Here is a 21,269-nt window from a genome sequence, read left to right on the forward strand (position 1 = left end):
TATTTCTCTGATTAAACTTATTCTTGGACTAAGGTTTTTCTACAGACAAGAGGCAGGCGGAGGACACGGTGAGGGGGTTCTGCCCTGAGAAGGTCCCGCAGGGTCCTGCTCCATTTCATAAATGAGAGAGCTGGCCCAGGTGAGCTCGGCAGCTCGGTCACAGAGTCAAGATGAGTTTCAACCGAGATAAATCTGTTATAATTCTAGAAGTTCCTCTTGGACCAGGAGTTCCCAGAGGGCAGGGGCTGTGTGATTTTATTTCCCACCACGCCCCATGCCTGGCACTGAATGGGCACTGAATTTGTATTAATGAGTGAATAAATTCTAGCCTTTATTTTTCATATTTGTAACTGATTTATTGAGTACTTGTTACAGGTCGGGCATTTGGCTTAGGTCGGGCATTTGGCTTAAGATACGAACCATTGTATCCAAACCTGGCAACGATTCGAGTGGGTAGGGACTCTTATGGTCCATTTTACCATTAGGAGACTGAGATCCATTGGGGCAAAGTGATCCCCCCAAGAGGGTACAACTGGGAAGTGATGCAGCTGGTGTTTGTACCCAGGTTGCACGGATCTAGATTTGGAGATCTTGCAGTTTCATCATGCAGCTTTTCATAAAACACCTTTTTAATTGGCACAAAAAATTTCATACCTATTCCCTTATTTGCTTTGTAGAACTGTCAAATCCAAGCTGCCACCATCTCTTGCCTGGCTATTAGCAGCCTCCAATCTGGTTTCCCTGGCTCCACTCCTGTCCCTTCCAATTGACTTCCCTGCAGCACCCAGGGTGACCTTTCCAAAATCCAAGTGTCATTAGATTGCCCTGCAGAAGAGAACTGGGGCTTTCCATTGCTTGTGGGGTCAAGATACAGCTCCTGAATACAGCCCACGTAGCCCCCCAAAGTGTAGTGTCTCTTAACCTGCAGCCGTGACCCATTAGGGGGCCAGGAAATCAATGCAGTGGTTAGTGACCGGTGTTTTCTTAAGACAAAGAAGTAGAGCAGAACAGAAATTCTGAGTGGATCACATCTAACGGGGCAAGAGAAACTTTTGTGTCATCAATTTTTAAAAATTGATATATACAGGTAACTATGTGTGTGCACTCGTGTGTGTTCTATGGTCTGGGTCATCGTGCAAAATGTTTTTGCTTACAGCGTTGTCAACAACTCAGGAAGCCACTGGTTAGGAGTTCCTGGTTTAGCCTCATGTTGCCCACACCCCTTGCTCTCCACCTCTAGCCACAGCAGTCAGCTGTAAGTGCTTTCGCCTTTTGGTCAAAGACATAGGGCTTTTCCCTAGAATGTTGCTCCTGCCTCCTCATTGAGATCACGCCACCTCATCCTTTGCATCTTAGCTCGAGCGCTTCCCCCAAGTTATCTGCCTCCATTGCACAGTGGACCTCCTCTTCCAGCGTTTATCATCACTGTTACAGTTTGACATCGGTTCACGTGCTATTCAATCAGTCAGTCACCCCCCATTAGTCTATGTGCCCCAGGGGAGGACAGCCTGTCGAGAGTGCTCCATGAGGGCCAGAACAGGTTGGTTTTCGCTTGGCATCATTCCTTATGCCTAGCACATGCCTGGGATATGGAGATGTTCCACAAGCACTTGCAGAATGAATAAATCCTGAAGGGCAGAGTACTGAGGTGATCTGCACAGATGAGGAAACTGAGGCCCAAAGGGGCCCTAGAGTGGCTTTCCCGAGGCCACAGCCAGATGACTCACTAGGAGCCCTTCTGCTCTGCACTCCCATGATGGCCACCGTGGGCTCTGTGTGGTCCAGGAGATCTGGCTCCGGGTGTCAGTCCTGACTCTCCCCATGACCCCCGCCCTTCTCACCTTCCCGTGCACCCGCTCCCTCCCCCGGGGCCTCTGGGCTGTGTTCCTACAGTGCTTCTTCTCCCTCTCCAGCTGGCTGAGCGTGATGCATGGGGTGGCTGGAGGAGGCACAGCTCAGAAAGTGACAGCGACAATATTAGGAGTGAAAAAGATCAATTAAGCCCATCGAGCTGATTTGTGAAGCTGATTAAATTAGGAGCTTCCCTGGGGGCAGATTCTCGCTCAGGTTGACAGGCCAGCTGCCAGCAGCGTGGTGGGGCGACTTGCCAGCCCCCAGGGTGGGGTGGAGGCCACTTTGCCAGGCTCTGCGCATGGAGACGGGGACAAGGGGAAATGACACTTGAAAAGCACAGCCCCTAGCCTCTTTTCCCTGTGCTTTCTCTTGGAATCACCCAGCAAGCCTGGGTCACCAGGTGGATTGGCTTGACTTTAGAATAAGACACGAAGTCTCAGAGAGGTTATGTGACCTGGGCAGGGTCACCCGGTTGGCAGGTGGAGGTACGTGGTGGAGCTGGGATTGGAACCCAAGGCTATTTGTTCCCTCTGTGTTATGTCCTTTGTTTTTCTGCTCTCACTTCTGGCTTCAGCATCCTGGTTTGTCTCTTTCTGCATTTTTTAGGCTCAAGGCTCCCCCCAACCCCCATTCCCCTCCTCCCTTGGCTAGATATAATCAGATTATCTCTCCAGTAACCTGACCCCTCCGTCTTCGCCCCAGGACTCTCTTTCATGGTCTGTCCGGAGGGCAGCTCTGTCCAGAATATCCTGTATTTCAGAATCCACCCCCGTCTCCTGGCCCATGGATGGGGGCTGGGGGGATCACAGCAGTTTGGACAAAGGCTCTTGTGTGTGCAGGGAAAATGGAGCCTGGGGAGGTTACCAAAATGAGGTCAGCATCTCCAGGGTACAAGGGTAAGGCGGGTCATGAACGCCTGGCTGCAGAATTTGGTTTTCCTCAAACGCCACCTTTAGTGGCAATGGAGAAACCCAAAGACCAAGCAGCTCTGGGTGATGCATTTCTGGGTGGAAAGGAGAACCAGGCAAGTGGCAACACTTGGAGCTGCAGTGGCCCAGGAAGGAGCACCGAGACACAGGTGAAAGGAATGGAAATACAGGACAGCTTCTCAGCAGAGGTGGCCTTGGGGATGGGTCAGGAAAACAACAGAGGAGCCTGGAGCGAGAGAATATTTCAAGGAGTCCTGAGCATCCCTTAGCCCTGGGCCAGAGATGGGGCTGCAGAGGAGGGGAGAGGAACTGACCCTCAGACAGGATCTTCTATCTTATACTCAGGCCTCCTCCTTAGAGCAAATCTGTATCAAATCTATAATCAATTTAAAAACATACACGGAAGCCAAAACAGGCTCAGAGTCATGCAGCCGTGGGGGGCAGAGTTAGGATTCACACTCAAGTCTATGGGACTTCAGAGTCCGGGATCCTTTCATGGGCTAACTGCCAAAACTCCCTTAGTTCTGGAAGTCTAAGGCAGAGTCAAGGAGACTCACAAGCCCTTAAAGGCAGGATAGCATGGTGGTTAAGAGCACAGCTTTGAAAATCAGACTGGGTGCACGATCCTGGCCCTGCAACTTGCTGGCTCTGTGGCCTCGGCCAAGTGGGTTGGCCTCTCTGTGCCTTAATTTCTTCCTCTGTAAAATGGGGATAATAGCAGTGCCAAACTCTTAGGGTTGGTGTGAGGATTAAATGAATGGACACATACAGAAAACTGAGAACAGCGCCATCACTCGGTAAGTGTCAGCCATTGCTACTTGGGATGGAGGCAGGATGCAGGAGGAGTGGCCAGGCTGGGGAGGCCCCGGCGAGGCGCAGGTCTCTAAGCTAGGGCTCTCTGCTGTCTCACACGGAGGAGACATGACTGTCCAGCTCCAGAGTTGAGTCCTGCAGCCTCTTTCTGTTTAACAGACTTGGAAACCGAGGCTCAGACAGGTTGTGGCAAATCTGCCCTCTGATTTGGGGCAAGTCAATCCTAGAGCCCTATCCTAGACCCAGATTCCTGAATCCAGGTCCAGGGTCTTCTCTGCTTGGCCCCAAAGTGAGCTTAATTCTTTCCAGGCAGACACCACCCTCATGGCAGAAACATTTTCCCTGTAATCTTATTTGCAATCGCTAATGAGAAGCAGGGCTGTTCTCCATTGCTAAACCTTGCTTCATCTCCAATTTGTTTCACCAGAGGCTGGGGTTGAGGCTTCTGCCATCTCTGTGAAATATTAGCAATTATTTTTCAATTACTTCCCAACTGGAAAGCGACTCTTGGAGCTGGGGCTCTGGAAGCTGGGAGAAGCCATAAGGATGATATTTTGATCTGGCGTGAACATGGCTGAACGGCACACATGCTCCGTAGTCCCCACTCCAACCTGAGGGCTGTGGTGGGTGGCATGTGACTCTGTCCTCTTCTCCTTTCTCACAAGGCCTCCAGCCTAGCTTGGCATCTGAGCACAGGAGCTGCTGCAGCTCTCAAATACCATAGAGGATTGGGAAGGGCAGGCCGGAGAAGAGCCTTCGTTGTACCTGTAGTAAGTGTCAACTCCATCCCTACAGCTTGGGTCACAGTCCTTGGGGTCACCCTTGGCTCTTTCTCCCACTCACACCACAAATCCGATCCATTTACAAATCCCTTTGGCTCTGCCTTCAGAACACATCCAGAATCTGATGTCTCCCGCTATCTCCAGTGCTTCCAGCCTAGTCTAAGCCAACATTATCACTCACCTGCATTATGTCAATCATATCCTAACCAGTCTCCCTGGTCTCACGTCTCCCCTGCAGTCCACACTGGAGTCAAGAGTGACTGTGTCAAAATTCCATTTTAATATGATTACTTGACCTTTTAGTGATAGTGTTTTGCATTTGTTTATTTCCTTTTAGATTTAATGGAAAGTTATTTATTTTAACTATTGCCAACCTTTTTTTTTTTGAAATATAGTTGATTTATAAGGTCGTGTTAGTTTCTGGTGTACAGCAAAGTGATTCATATATATATATACATATATGAATATATATGTATATATATATCTGAATTCTTTTCCATTATAGGTTATTAGAATGTATTGAATATAGTTTCCTGTGTTCTACAATAGGACCTTGTTGTTTATCTATTTTATATATAGTAGTATATATCTGTTAACTCCAAACTCCTAATTTATCCCTCCTCCTTCGTTTCCTTTTTGGTAACCGTAAGTTTGTTTGTTTGTGAGTCTGCTTCTGTTTTATAAATAAGTTCATTTGTATCATTTCTTTAGATTCCACATAAAAGTGATATCATATGATATTTGTCTTTCTCTGTCTGACTTACTTCACTTAGTATGATGATCTCTAGGTCCGTCCACTTTGCATTTTTTTAAAATGTTTTTTCTTCCTCCTAGTGATGACAATATACATCCTTAACTTTCTGTAGCCAATTTAGAATTCACATTTTATTACTTTAGGTAAAATATAAAACTCTTGCAAACACTTGCCACTGCCCCCCTTCTTGTATGCTATAGTTTTTACAGGTACTACACCTACATACATTATGAACCTCATGACAGTGCTTCATTTTTGCTTTAAACCGTCATATGCATAGTAAAGGAATGAAGAGAAAAATTATCTTATGATTTTATATATATACCCAGATATTTGCTATCTGATGCTGTTCATTCTTTTCTGAAGATCCAGGTGCCTCTTGTGTCATTTACCTTCAACTTGAAGATCTTACTTTAGTATTTCTTATAGTTCAGGTCTTCTGGTGACACATTCTCTAAATTTTCTTTTAAAAGAAAAGGTCTTTATTTTGTCCTTCTTACTGAAGAATATTTTCAGTGGATATAGAATTCTGGGTTGACAGGTTTTCCTCTTTTCAGCTCTTTAGTTATGTCGTGTTGTTTCTTCTGGCCACCATAATTCCTGGCGAGGAGTCTGTGGTTATTTGAATCTTTGTTCTTCTACGTAATGTGTCTTTTTTCTCCAACCACTTTCAAGGTTTTCTCTTTAACTTTGATTTCTAGCAGTTTGAATATGAGTGTATATGTAAATTTATGTCTTTTATTGGATTTGAAAAGTAAGGATTTTTCTATTATTTCCTCAAATATATATCCATTTTTCTCTATTCTTCCTTTCCTTTCCTTCTTGAACTCCAGTTATGAATATGTTAGATCTTTGATGTTATCCCACAGATTCCTGAGACTGTTCATTTCTTTTCAATCTTCTCTCTCTTTCCCTTCTCCCTCCCTCTCTCTTTTAGATTAAATGGCTTCTATTCATCCACTTACGCTGATTGACAATCATTTCATTCTGTTTTAAGCCTGTACAGTGAAGTTTTAAAACATTTCAGATACTGAATTTTTCAGTTCTAAATTGCTACCTGGTTCTTTTCATATTTTCTATTTCTCTTTAGACATTTCCTATTTCTTTATTCATTAAGAGTATATTTCCTTTTAATGAACTAATGCCATTTGCAGCAACATGGATGGACCTAGAGATTTTCATACTAAGTGAAGTAAGTCAGACAGAGAAAGACAAATACTATATGATATCACTTATATGCGGAATCTGAAAAAATAATACAAATCAACTTATTTACAAAACAGAAATAGACTCACAGACACAGACAAATAGACTCACACAAATTTATGGTTACCATAGGGGAGAGTGGAGGGAGAGGGATAAATTAGGAGTGTGGGATTAACAGATATACATCACTTTGTAGAAAATAGATAAACAACAAGGATTTGCTGTATAGCACAGGGAACTATATTCAATGTCTTGTAATAACCTATAATGGAAAATAATATGAAGCTGTACATCTGAAACTAATACAATATTGTAAACTAACTATAGTTTAAAAAAAGAGTGTATTTCCTTTTACCTTGTTGAGTGGAGTTGTAGCAGCTGCTTTATAATACCTGTCTTATAATTTCAACTTCTAGGTCATCTCAGGGTTGGACTCTGTGAATTTTCTTGTCCTTGGGGATGGATGATATTTTCCAAATTCTTTATATGCTGATTTTTGGATTAGATCCTGGATATTGAAACTGTTATGTTGTAGAGACTCTGGAATTTGTTATAATCTTCCAAAGAGTGCTGATGTCTTTGTTTTAGCAGGCAATTGGTTACACTCAAACTGAAAACTCTGTGTCACCCACAGCAGGCAACATCTCAAATCACAGCTCAGTTCTTTCAGCCATAGCTGCAGGTTATCTTGAGTTTCCGTGTGTGTGTGTTTGTGTTTGTGTGTGTGTGTGTGTGTGTGTGTGTGTGTGTGTGTGTGTGTGTGACAACTGCATTCTGTTCTCTGAGTAAAACCAGAAAAAAGGGAAACTTACCACATGCCGGTCCCTTCTTCCAAGTTTCAACATCCTTCCAAAGTCTGCCTGTTTTTGATCATTTCCCAGAGCCTTCTAGGAGTTGTTTCCTGTATTATATGCAGAGTTTATAGGTGTTATCTGTGGGATGTAGATCTGTTAAGAGCTTATGCTACTATATTGGACATGGAATGCCTGATGTGTTCTTTCTAAAGTTTCTTAGACTATATCATTCTTCCTCTCAAATCCCCCCACTCTCCAGTGGCTCCTGTTTCACTCAAAACCCAAAAATCCTTACAAGGCCCTCAAAGCATTGAATGATCTAGTCTCAGTTTCTGACCTTTGTCCACTACATTCTAGCCACACAGGTGGCCTCTTTGTTGCTCCTCAAACAGGCCTGCCTCATGCACATCTTGCAAGAGAGCCCCATGGCCGGTGAGGCCCTGCACACTGGCCTCCACTGCTTCCTCCAGCCTCATCCCTAATCATCTCCCCAACTCTCAACACTCCAGCCCTGTGGCCTGTGGTCAGCCCTGGGTTGTGGCACGTTCTCCTCCACCCCTAGGTGGTTTCCCCTGCCTACAGTGTCCTTCCCTTAATGTTTCTTCTGCACAGTTCCTCTCATCTTTACGTCTCATGGATGTGACTGCTGTTCAGGGTCCTCTCCTGCCTGCCCCCCACTCCACCCCAGGCGAGGTGATTGCTATCCCCGGGGCACTGTGTGCTGCTTCCTAGCACACCACACACTTGTAGTCACTTGTTTATATATTGGTGATGTTTTGTTTGCTCACTAGTCTTGAGTGTTGTGGGGGCAGCTGTTCCCTCCATCTTGTTCATCCCTGCATCCTGGGCACCTAATGCATACATAGTAGGCACTCAGTAGGTACTGAGCAGCTGGTTTTCAAGACCCAGGATGGGGTGGGAGGCTGGTGGGGAGGGAACCCCTCAGGAGTCCCTGCTGTGCACATGTCCTCCTGACCACCGTGAGTAGGTATTACATCTCCAGGTTACTTGTAGAGAAACGAAGGCTCTGAGAGGTGAAAAGACTTGCCTAAGGTCACGAGCTTAGAAATTTTAGCTGGAAACTTCATAGTGGGAGCTCAGACTGGGGAGAGACTGTGGACTGTGCCTAGCCTCAGCCTCTGGGTCACACTTCTTTTTTGCTGCACTGTTTGGCTGCGGACCTGCTGAAGGTCAGGCAGATTTATTCTCTTTTTTTCAGTGTTTTCCTTGGGTTCAAAACTGGGCTCCCCTTGCTGAGTTGGAGGGAAATGGCTCATGTGAGCACCGTGTTTTGTATGGCGTTGGGGCTGTGTAGTCATGCGGGGCCCAGAGTTGAGAGACCTGGGTCTCTTCTTGCTGCCATGACTTCTTGTTCATGGCCAACAAGGCTCTCCCAGGGAACTGCTGAGCTGCAGGGGCCCTCAGGGCACATCCAGGGCAGCACCCACCCCCTCGCTGGTGAGGATCCTGAGACCCTCAGGAGAAGGCGATAGAGACACTCTCCATGCAAAGCCCCCTTCTCACTCTGCAGCTCTGAGCTGAAGATCTCCCTTGATGTAAGCGCTCATGAGATGTGGTGATGCTCTTGACTAACTGCTTCTTAAAATATCTGTGCTCTTTCCAGGGATAGACAATCGGTTTTTTAAATGATTTATCCTCACTATCGAATGCTATATAGGCGTCAAAAACAACCATGTAGGAGAGCTAAGGATACGAAGAGACATTCAAGCTGTGTTCTGTGAAAAGATAATGAGGACTCCAAATAGCATAGGTCCCCATTTTGTGAAAAATATGTATCTCCATAAATAGATAACATAGGAAAAAGCCTGGAAAATTTATGTAAGATAATAGTTTTCAGTGATGATGGGTTAAAGGGTAATTTAAAACATTTTCCTACTCCTCTTCAAATTGTTTCAAACAATATGTATTACTTTTGTAATCAAATTAAAAAATATTGTTTTAAAAGAAAAAACCCTAAACGAAACCAAATACAGTGGAGGCCGAGTCTCCTGGGGATTCAGGAAGTGCCTGCTCTCTCCAGGGCCCCGGGCGGTCCTCTCCGGAGAGGTCCAAGGTCGGGGGCAGAGGGTGCTCAGGCAGGCCACTGGTGGGAGACGATGGGCACACAGACTACTCTGAGGACACCATACCCCAGATCCTGACATCAGAGGCCTTCATGCAGTGCCACAGTCAGCAGACCAGGGCACTTCATCTCTGCAGTGTCTGCAAAACATTTAAGTAGCTCAGTTCTTTCCTCTCTCCTTTTATCTTTCATGCCCTGTGCCTCAGTTCCAGAAGCCAGTTCCAGTTCAGAAGGTTCCTGAACACTCTGGCAATGTAGTGGGCCTGGGGACCTTGCCCCTTCCAACTACTCTCATTGTCAAGGCCTTTTCAAAGCAGGCAGCCTGCTCTGTCCCTGTGGGCCCACTCCTCAGTGCAGTCTGGGTGGATGGAAGGAGGCATGCAATGGCATTGAGACGTGACTGGAGTCTAACTGCACGTGGACCTTATTGGCATAGGAAGAGGATGGCTCCAGCCAACATCCAGCCCAGCTTCCTCATTCTACAGATGAGGAGCCAAAGCCCAGAGAGGGCAAGGACTGGCCCAGAGTTACACAGCAAGTCAGGGACTGGAACCAAGGGGCTGTGAGCCCCAGGCCTGGTTTTGAAACATACAAACTTGAAGTGGAACTGTCAATCATGGGTTTGGCCCCTTAGATAAAAAAAAAAAAAAAAAAAAAAGACCTCCTTCTTCATTTCAGAGCCTGAATTCCAGTTCCAAGAATAATCTGGAGTTCAGGGGACTCTGGTGTTTCACAGATGTTGTGATAGCAGATTTCACTGCACAGGTAACAGATTTTGGAAGTAAGACCTCACTTAAAATTTGTGTATATGTATATGAACTATTATATGATGTTCTTTTTTAGTCAAGGCAAATTGTCAAACCCTGTATAATAGAACTGGGTTAAAGACTTTTGAAGAGGCAGTGTTTCAGAATGCTCAGATCCATAGGGAGCAATTTACTAGCTCAAGTGCCTAGGCCTAGAGCAGTGAGGGTCACCCAACTTGTGGTTAGCGTAGGAAAAGCAACATATTAAAAAAGACATAAACCTTTCTATACCTAAGGGGAGCTTTGGTGCAAGGCTCTAATGATGGTGTCTCTTTGTGTTGTGATTGGGTGTTGCTTATTTTCTTCTTTTGGCTCATCTACAGTTTCTACAGTGGACAAGAATTATTTTTGTATTAAAAAAGAAAAGCCAAACCAAACCAAAATTACTCTATTAGTTATTTGGCTTTTTAACTCTCAGTGTTCAGCTAGTCTAATCCCAGCTGAGCAACAATAGAGGCCTCTTCCATGTCACCGTCTCTGGGGTTTCTTGTTCCCAAGGGAAAGCAATGGCTCCATAAATCAACCATCCTCCCCACTCCCACTGCTCCCTCGACTGAAGGAGACTAGACTCCAAGACAAGGGTGAAGGTAGTGCTGGCACCTCCTCCAGGCAGCCCCCCTTGACTGGCCTGTCATTGCCCCTCACCTGTCCTGTCTGTGGGGCTACAGGCCCACAGTTCTTCTTGAGGAGACTACTTTCTCATCAGGGAACACCACGGTAGCCACAATGACACTCTTCCCCCTGTCCATCTTAACTTGTGTCACTGTGTTAAGTGCCTTTACTGGTAACTTCAGTGAGTCACCATGACAATGCCAGGAGGAAGTTGGTACTGATATTATATTGGTTTTAAATGGGGAAACTGAGGCTCAGAAAGCTTTACTATTTTGCTGGAGGTCACATAGCCAGGATTCCAACCTAGTCTGGCTTGAGTGACTTCCTCACCTTGTGGCAGTATCTCCAAAGATCATGGGTCTGCCTCTTCTTGCTAGAGCGCTTTGTGTACACAGATGCATGTGGGTGTGTGTGTATACATGCACACACACATGTGCACTGGGTGAGTGCAGTGGGGGAGGGGGAGAGCAGCAGTTAGTGGGTGCCCATGTGCCAGGTACCATGCTGGAACCCATGCTCTTCTAGCAAATCTGCGTGGTCAGTTTTAATGATGTTCTTATTTACCCCTGAGGCTTGGTCAGTGAAGGGATTCCCCCATGGTCACCAGTTGCCCAGGAGTGAGCTGGGATTCCAGTCTGGGTTGGTCTGGCTCTGAACCTGACCCCACCATTCTGCCATGCCACCACGCTTCCCTATGCTACCAACACGCTGCAGGATGAGGACAGTTGTGGCAAACTATTGCTAACTAAGGCCAACTCCAGCGCACAGCCTGTTTTGGTAGGGCGTCGGAGTGCACAATGAGTTTTATATTTCTAAAGATTGTAAAAACAGAAAATCAAAGAAAAATATGTGACAGAGAAAGAGTGGCCAGCAGAGCCTAACCTACTTACCTCTGTCTCTTTACAGAAGAAGTCTGAGGACTCCTGGCCTAGGATCCTGAGGCCCAAGGAGGATTCTTTGAGCCTGCATCCTCATCTCCACGCTTGGCTGTCCCAATGTCACTTGTGAGCAGGCGCTGGGAGCCAAAAGCCCTGGCCGTGGCAATGGTGAGCATTTAAAAATGATCCCGCAATGTCTGCCATCATTTAGGTCCCTGCTGCAGAGGAGGTAGCCTTACACCACCACTTTAATTTTGGGAGGTATCTGTGCCCAGGGAAAAGCTCAGTGATTCCTGGTTGGATTTCTGGGGTGAAAGGCTTTTTCCCCTGGGTGGGGTCAAGTGTGCCAATGTGTGGATGGCAATGATCTTCATCATCTCACATGATTCCCAAGGAAACTAGTGGACACCAGATGTCACTCCAGGCACTCAACCCTGAGTGCCAGGTGCTGTGCCAGACACGGGAAGAAAAGATAGTCTGTGCTGACCTCACAGAGCCAGGCTGGGAGGGTGGGGCTGGCCCCAAGACAAGTATCCAAACTAGGGAGGGAGGGCTGTGAGAACTAGAAAGGGGCAAGCCAGAAAGTGCTTCCTGGAGGAGGTGACACCTGTTCTGCCATCGTGAAAGAGGAGGCGTACAGCAGACAACCAGAGGGGACGTGGAGAAGGTGATGGCGGAAAGGCAAAGAGCCAAGGGGATCTGCAGCGGCAGAGGCAGGCTGGCGTCTCTGAGCGCAGAGGGGAAGGCCGAGGGTGGGCGCGGGGCTGTAGGTGTCAGCAGAGGCGCGGCTTTGGGGTCTGTCGGGGGGGCCGGGTCGGCCCGCCCCTCGGCCCGCGTGGCCATTGTCTGCGCCTGGCGCCGCCTTGGCAGCAGAAGGTGACATCTGGTGACTAATGGCCGCGGCTGCGCGCCGCGCTCCTCCCTCCAGCAGCGCCCGGGGCGCAGCTGCCCTGCCGCCCCTCCCCTCCTCTCGGCGCGGGGCGGGAGGTGGGGGACGGAGGCAGGGGAGCATCCAGGCTCTCCTTTCTGCAAGGCTAAGGCTGCCCACCCCAGACGGTGTGCGCGCAGCTCCCCTCTGGGGCAGTGGCTCATTCATGCGTGCAAACACAGGCGTACCCTGGAGCCCACGTGCACGTGCATTAACACACATGTGCGCACACACGGGAACGCCGGAGCTCACGGGCACATGTGCTGGCTCACATTTTAAGCCTGTGCTTGTTCATGAGGTTCACAGATGCGCACATGAGGCCTGAGCACACGTGCTCACTCACAGGCTTACCTACAACACATCTGCACATGCTCACGCTCACGCACACGCATGAGTGTGGACTCTGGTAGCCAAGCCCAGCTCACTGGCATAGGAGCACACACGGGGGGCTTGTCTGCACACTCAGAGGCATGGCCAGGTGCTGTCCTTGACCTTGTCAAAGGCTGAGGTGACAAAAGGCCTAATTTCAAATCCTAGACACCATCTAAGCTAGCCTAGCCACGGGCCAGTGTTTACACTATTTATAAATTAGTTGTCTACATTTAAAAACCTGGAGATTCCACATTAAGATTAGGATTTTTGCCTTTCCTTGCAAAATCAGAAGCTCTGGCAATTTGAGTCCTATTTCAAGCGGCCTTAATGGACTGGGGCTGAACTACTGGGTTCCTGGATTATCTGTCTAATGTTGGGCTCTGGCTCAACCAGGAAATGGCAGCCCAAGGGGCCCTGGGCAGTCCTGTGGTTGTGGAGACCCACCAACTGGCACCAACCCTAGCCTTCCCTTCCCTGCCACCGCTATCATCTCATCCATCCACTCCAGGGCTCTGGCAACCTCCTGTGGGTTGACACCCGACCCGATGGCTCAGTGAGCCTCTGCTCCTCTCACCCTTCTCCCACTGGAAGTCTGCAGGTCCTTAACTCCCATGTCAGAAGCCAGTCCACAGAGTGGGGTGACAAAGTGGTCATGGCCAAAGCTCAGATCCCATCTCTCCTACTTCTTACTGTGTGATTCTGGACAAGTAATTTAACCTCTCTGTGCCTATTTCCTCTTCAGTGAACTGAGGACAATAACAGTACTTGCTTTGAGGATTGCTGAATGTGTATTATTCAAGGCAATTCATGCAAAGTACTTATTTCAGTGCCCAACACAATGAGTAAATATGGGCAGTTACCGACTTCACTCCCACACTGGTTGTTCCTCCTATTGCCCCTGCCTTGGTTGGTTTTTACTTTCACCAACACCAACCTTCATCCTGAAAATTACACCCGCTCCTCTCTTTGCATCTTCCCCATATCCATCCCTACTGTTTGACCTCCCAAATCTTTCTGGAGTCTGTGCTCTCCTCTCCCGGAGTTACCTCTGTCTGTATTTGGTTTGGTGTCACCCCTGGCTTGCTCTATAGTGATTGCTAATCAGGTTCACTGCTGAAGACACCTCACACTCAAATCCAGCAAACTGTGCCTTTGAAATGCAAATTTTGTTACTTGGCAGGCACTTAACAGTGAATGCCCAAGTTCCTTGGCCTGGCAGTTGAAAAAGTAGTACCTACCCTGGGTGGGTGGTTGGAGGGATGGGTGTGGATCTAGGGTGGAGTATTAGGAAGTGAAGCTGGAGTGTGCTTTTTCTCTCATGATTCTGTGTTAGGACTTTGCACTTAGCAGCCAATGATTCCTGCATCCTCAGTCCAGCATGCACACATTCTCCCCTCTAGGCCTTTCCTCAAGTTGTGTCCTCCGCCTGGAAGATCCCTCCCATCAACTTCAAGTAGCTTTTCTGTCCTGAGCTCACCTCTCCTGCCCCTCCATCCCTCCCTCAAAACACCCTTGGCATTGCTCTAAGGTTGCACTTACCTTGTTTGTTATACTTCTCTGTTTACCGGTCACCTGGATCAATACTTCTTAACTTTATTGTGCATGTGAATCACTCGAGGATCTTGTCCAAATGCAGATTGCATTCAGTAGCTCTAGGATGGTGCCTGAGTCTCCGCATTTCTAACAAGCTGATGCTGCTGGTCCCAGACCATTTTTTGAAGGGCAAGAACTGAGATAGTGAATCCCTAGAGGGCAGTGACTTGTACTCAGTTCATCTTTGTATCTGTGGTACCGAGCTGGCAAGTGAGGAACCAGATAAAAACCTGCTGAAATGAATGAATGAAAGCATCTCATGAAGATGAGGGTGTCAGGAATTCTTCTGGAGGAGCTGCTGTCTGAGTTGAATGCTCAGGGAAGGGTAGGAGGTAGCCAGGTAGAGGGCCTATGGTAGGTTGAGATATTCCAGGTGAAGGCCAGAGCTAAGGCAGAGTGATGTGCAAACGCATGGATGCAGGATAGCTTGGGAATGGAGGACTTGAAGTTCAAGATGGTGGGAGGGGTCGGGTCGCTAATGGCCGGGGATGCCAAGCTGGCAGGGAGGGATGGTGGTCTCTCTTTTATCCTGGAACCTCTGGGAGATGGTGTGACCCAAACCCTGGGCCACTCCTGCAACAGGATAGGAATTGATAACAGAGAGGAGTTGCAGACCAAGTGGTCACTCAGGAGGCTTCCCAGTCATTTACAAAGAGCTCAGGCCATGGCAGTGAGGTTGGAGGTAATGGCACAGGATTTGAAGGAGGAAGAATAGACAGGTCCTGGTGACTAGTTGGAAAAGAGAGTGAAGGAAAGTCTCCCCCTTTTGCTGCGGTGCACCTGGGTGAATGCTGGTGCCATTGACTGAGACTGGAGTACAAGAGGAGGAGCTGGTTTGGGGAGAAGGATGAGGACTTTAATTTCATCGTTGGCTGAGTGTGAAGTACCCGTGGGGCATCCACAGCATGTATGTCAGGAGCTCCTGAGAACAACCAGGGCTGGAGATGACAGTGCGAGAGGCATTGGCTGACAGATGCTCACTGAAGTTCTGGGGGAGAATGAGACCATCCAGCGAAATCTTATAGTAAGAAGTAAAGAAGTTGGAGAAGGGACCCTAGAGGAAAACCATTCATTTAAAGAGCAGGAATCAATGACAACCTGTTAACGAGAAAATGGGAATAGAAAACAATAACAAAAGCAACAAAAAAAAGATGAAAAAACCCTAGGAATAAACATAACAAGAAATGTGCAGAATTTAAGTGGAGAAAATATGAAAATGCTCCCAAGGGACCAAAAAAAAAAAAAAAAAGCATCTGAGTAATGTTTTTGGGTAAGAAAACTCACATCATAAAATTGTCCATTCTCCCGCAGATAATTTAGAATTTAATAGGATTCTCTATAAAAATGAAGCCTTTGTTGTTGTTTTTTAGACTAACAGATTCTCAAGTTCATATGGAAAAATAAACAAGTGTTGAAAGACAATTCTCCATGGGTTTCTCATGTTTCTGGGTGAGCAGAAGCAGCGACTGTCTTTGTTCCAGACTGTCTCTTCAGGGATGTTTGAGTAGTGAGCACACTTGGAAAGTAGAAGTAATGTCTCCCTCCGGAGAACAGGGCAAGTTTATTACTGTCCAGTAGAATAAAGAAGATGTCTCCCTCTGGGGCAAAACCCAGGCAGGCTTACTGCCCATTATAAAAGATTTGGGTTCCCTAAACTGCAGGTTCTTCTCCTGTAACATAACTCACTGCTTGTGCAGGCACCACCTGGACTTTGTCATGTCACCCTGTGTGAACTGGGGCTCGTGGGACTGTCACCAGTGCTGATACTCTGGCTGTTGCTGTTGTCACGAGTAATAAAGTCCTTTGTCTCTAACCCAGAAGTCCCCTGTCTTCTGCCAGCATCCAGGAAACAGGGCAGGCTAACTTACTGGCTTGCAAGCAGAGTTAAAAACTCACTCAGACTCTACATGTTCCTTGACAGCAATAATAACCACAAAATTTCTGAAAAAGAATAGTAAAGAGGGATAACAAGCTGTGTGAGAAATTAAATTATAAATTATTATAAAACTATATTGAATAAATCAATGCAGTGCTGGACAAATCAGTGCTGGACAATTCCAGAAATTATACATGAGAATATTGTCTAAGGTAAACATGGCATTTCAAGTTGAGTGGGAAAATGCATTACTCAATAAAAGGGGTTGGGGCAACTGGAGGACCATCTGGAAAAAAAAAGTTGGATCCACACCTCATACTTTATAGTGGAATATATTCCATATGAAACAAAGATGTAAATGTAACAAAATGAAACCTTAAATGTACCGGAAACATGAGAGAACTTTAAAACTAATTACAACATACAACTCAGAAGCCATAAATGATTGATAATTTTATCTATTAAAGCAAAACTTCTGTACAGTAAAGCCCAACATACACCAAATCAAAAGACAAACTTAGAAAGTATTTGCAACTCCACTGACAGATTTTATTTCCCTATTATATAAGGATTTCCACAGATCAATATGAAACAGATCAACAGCACAAAAGAAAGATGGACATGTGTACAAAGTTACTGAAACCTAAGAAAAGATGCCAAATTATTCATAATAGGAGAAATATAATGGAAGTTTTACCAAGACATCATTTCATCTCTCAGTTTGGCCAAGATGGAAACGTTTGATAACACACTGTATGGGGAAACAGACGCTCATGCATTGCTGATGCGAGTGGAAATGGTACAGCTCAATGGAAGGAAATTTGGCAATGTCTTCTGACATTACAAACGCTTTTGACCTAACCACTTCTAAGAATTTATCCTATGGAAAGATTCCCACATGTGAAAAATGATACATATGAGATTAGTTATTACAACATTGTTTGCAATAGCAAAGATGGAAAGCAACGCAAATGGGCACCAAAAGAGGGGTGACGAAATAAATCAGGTACATGCATACAGAAGTATACAGAAGAAGATGTTTGTGATACGGAAAGACCTCTAAGATATACTGTTGTGCAGAAAGCAAGGTATGTTTTCTTGTATACAGAATGCTGCCAGTCTTCTCGGGGAGAAAAAATGTGTATGTGGGAGAATTTGTAGTACATTCATGTTTATACATACTATGTCTGTGGAGAAATATTTGAAAAACTGATAACAGTGATGACCTCTAGGGAAAAGAATCTCGTGGTAGAGAGACAAGAGTGAGAATGAAAACTTTTCACTGTACACATTTTTGTACTTTTTGAACGTTGAAGAAAATTACTTCAATATGCTCCTTGACAAAAATAAGAGTGGGCAGAAGGGAAGGAGACCATGATGGAGACTGAAGACAAACAGTCAGATTCTTAGAAAGCTAGAAGAGGAGGAACCAGGCAAGGAGAACATTTCAAGAAAGAGGGAGTAACTCACAGCATGGAATGCTACAAAGAGATTAAGGATTTAGATCAAGGCTTGGAAATGTGCAGCAGGAGCTGGCTGGGGCTGTGTGAGACCCCAGTCCCTATATGTAAGATAGCTCCTTCACTCGCATGTCTAGCTAGGGTGGCTTGAACAGCTGGGGTCTAGCCAACACCACTCATTTTCCCATGTGGCCTCTTCACATAGTTAACTTGGGCTTGTTGACAGCATGGTGGTCTCAGGGTAGTAGAATTCTTTTATGATGGCTCTGGGTTTCCAAGATCAAGTGTTCTAAGAGCTCAGGGCAGAAGTCACAAGGTTCTTATGACCTAGCCTTGAAAGTCCTGCAGAGTTTCCTTCATTGCATTCTCTTAATTGTATGTGGCCAGGCCAAATTTAGTGTGGCAGGGGGTACCTGAGGGTCTGAAAACCAGAAGAAATAGTTCATTGGTGGTGGGAGGCATCTTTGAAGTCTAGCTACTACAGGGATCATCAAGAAAGTGTTTGTTTTTTTATTTTGACGGCCAACAAGGTTGGAATCCAGAACATGGGGGTGAGAATAGTTTTGTGCAGGAGAGGTACCTCTCTCATTGGAAGAGGGAGGAAGAAGACATAGGTAGGTTTAGGTGGGGATCAGTGAGGCCTGGAAGGGGAATGAATGTCTGATGGTTCTGATTTTCAAGGAAGTGAGGTCCTCTGGTTACACAAGAGGGCTTGTGGTGGGTTTGTAGAGAGTTTCAGGGAGAGGGAGAAAGAAATGACTAGAGTCAAGATAATGAGGCTCTCTCAAAGTTAGAGCCCACAAATTTGCAATAACACTCACAATGATGGTTGTATATGACTTTTTTCTGATTATGCTTAGTGTCCCCAAGTGTGGAAGTGAAAAATATCAGAGAGGGAAATATATATAGGGTTGGGGTTTTATTAGGAAGGAGAAGCAGCAAAGAGTAAACAGAATTGACAAGAGAATGGCTAAAATAATGAACTATGGGGGCCTTCACTGGGTAGAGAAAAGTATAAGGCCAAGAGGGGGATAATTTGGAAGAATGTAGATGAATCAAGAGAAGATAGGGCCCTATAAGGTTAAAACATTTTCTAGAGCATTTGTGAGGGAGAGATGCTGAAGAATTGGAGATGCTCATTAAAGAATGGGCTGATCTCCTTCAGAAAATTGCTGCAAAAATTCTCAACACACTAGCAGACTAAATTCAGCAGCATATTAAAAGGATTATAGACCATGAGCAAGTGGGATTTATTCTTGAAATGCAAGGATGGTTCAATATATGAAAATGGATCAATGTAATACACCACATTAACAGAATGAAGGGGAAAACACCCCATCTGACTATCTCAATTGATGCAGAAAAAGCATTTGACAAAATTCAATGCCCTTTCATATTAAAAACACTCATCACACCAGGAATAGAGGGAAACCACCTCAACATAATAAAAGCCCTACGTGAAAAACCCACAGTGAACATATATTCAATACTGAAAGCATTTTCTCTGAGATCAGGAACAAGTAAAGATGCCCACTTTTACCACTTCTCTTCAACATAGGCCTGGAAATTCTAACCACAGCAATTAAGCAAGAAAAATAAACAAAAGACTTCCAAATCAGGAAAGAAGTGAAATCATCTCTGTTCACAGATAATACAAATTACATGTAGAAAACACTAAAGAGTTCACAAAAATTTGTTAGAACTAATACACAAACTCGACAAAGTGAACACACAAAAATTAGTTGTAGTTCTATGCATTAACAATGAACAATAAGAAAAGGAAATTAAGAAAACAATTTTATTTACAATAGCATAAAAATACTTAAGAATTAACCAAGGAGATGAAAGACTTATACAATGAAAACTTATCATGGAAAAACATACGCATGGAAAGACATGTCATGTTCATGGATTGGAAGGCTTAATATTGTTAAGATGTGATCACCAAAAGTGATCTACAGATTCAAGTCAATCCCTATCAAAATTCCAATGAATATATATATATATATATATATATATATATTTGCAGAATAACCTATCCTAAAACTCATATAGAATTTCAAAGGACCTCAAATAGCCAAAGCAATTTTGAAAAAGGAGAGCAAAGCTGGAGCACTCACACTTCCTGATTTCAAAACTACTGTAAAACAGTGTGGTACTGGCATGAAGACAGCAGAATAGCGAGCCCAGAAATAACTCTCTCATATATGGTGAAATAACTTTTGACAAGAGTGCCAAGAATATCCAATAGGGAAAGAGCAGTCTTTTCAACAAATGGTGTTGGGAAAAGTGGATATCCACATGCAATAGAATGAAGTTGGACCCTTACCTGACACCATATAAAAAATTAACTCAAAATGGCTCAAACAGCAAAATGTAATACCTAAAGCTATAAAATTCTTAAAAGAAAGTATAGGGCAGGAGCTTCATCACATTGGGTTTGTCAGTTATTTCTTGGATATGACATCAAAGACACCAGCAACAAAGTCAACAATAGGCAAGTTGGACTTCATGAAAATTAAAAAAACTGTGCATTAAAAGATAATGTAGAGTAAAAAGGCAACATACAGAGTGGGAGAAAATATTTGCAAATCATATATCTGATAAGGGATTAATATCCAGAATATATACAGAACTCCTAAAACTCAACAACAACAAAAGCCCAAACAACCTTATTCAAAAATGGGCAAAGGACTTAAATAGACATTTCTTCAAAGGATATATACAAATGGCTAATAAGCACATGAAATGATGCTCAATATCATTAATCGTTAGGAAAGTGCAAATCAAAACCACAATAAAATACTACTCCACACCCATATGATGACTGTTATTTTTTTAAAAAAAGGAACCAAAAAAAGCCCAGAAAAATAACAAATTACTGATGATGGTAGCACAACATATGAATATATATTTATATATAAAACCACTGAGTTGTACACTTGAAAATGATTAAGATGGTAAATTTTGTTATGTGTATTTTTATCACAGTGGAAAATTGCAAAACAGAAAGAATGGGCTGGTCTGAATTTATGATTCCAGAGTAGCAGAAGTAGGCCTGTTAGAGGTGATGACAAGGCCCAGAGGATGGCCAAAGATGTGGGTGGCTGGCTGGAGTGGAGGGAGGGACAAGGGCATCATGGATAAGATTAAGAAACTGAGCACCCAAGGTGTTGGATGGGACATTCATGTGGAAACTGAAGTCATCAGGGTGAGGTCTGGGTGGAGATGGAGGCTGTGACCCCAGTGCTAAAGTCTTCAAGGATCTCGGGGAGGGACTGGAAGAATGGTGGATGACTCAGACAAGATGTGGTGGAGGGGGCAGTGATACTGTAGCCAAGTGGCACGAGCCTCGAGGAGGAGGGGGCTTTCACGTGTGGTGGTGAGTCATGGCGTGGAGTGAGAGCCGAGCTGGACCTGTTCCCAGCCTGTGATTTGGGGAACTTGGGAACGAGTGGTCTCCACTGCCCAGGGCTCTGGGGAACAGCATCCTCCCCCGATGTGGGGTGTCCATATCTGGCTCTATCTC

The sequence above is a fragment of the Camelus ferus genome, chromosome 11 (assembly GCF_009834535.1).
Source record: "Camelus ferus isolate YT-003-E chromosome 11, BCGSAC_Cfer_1.0, whole genome shotgun sequence".
NCBI classification, from domain to species: Eukaryota; Metazoa; Chordata; class Mammalia; order Artiodactyla; family Camelidae; genus Camelus; species Camelus ferus.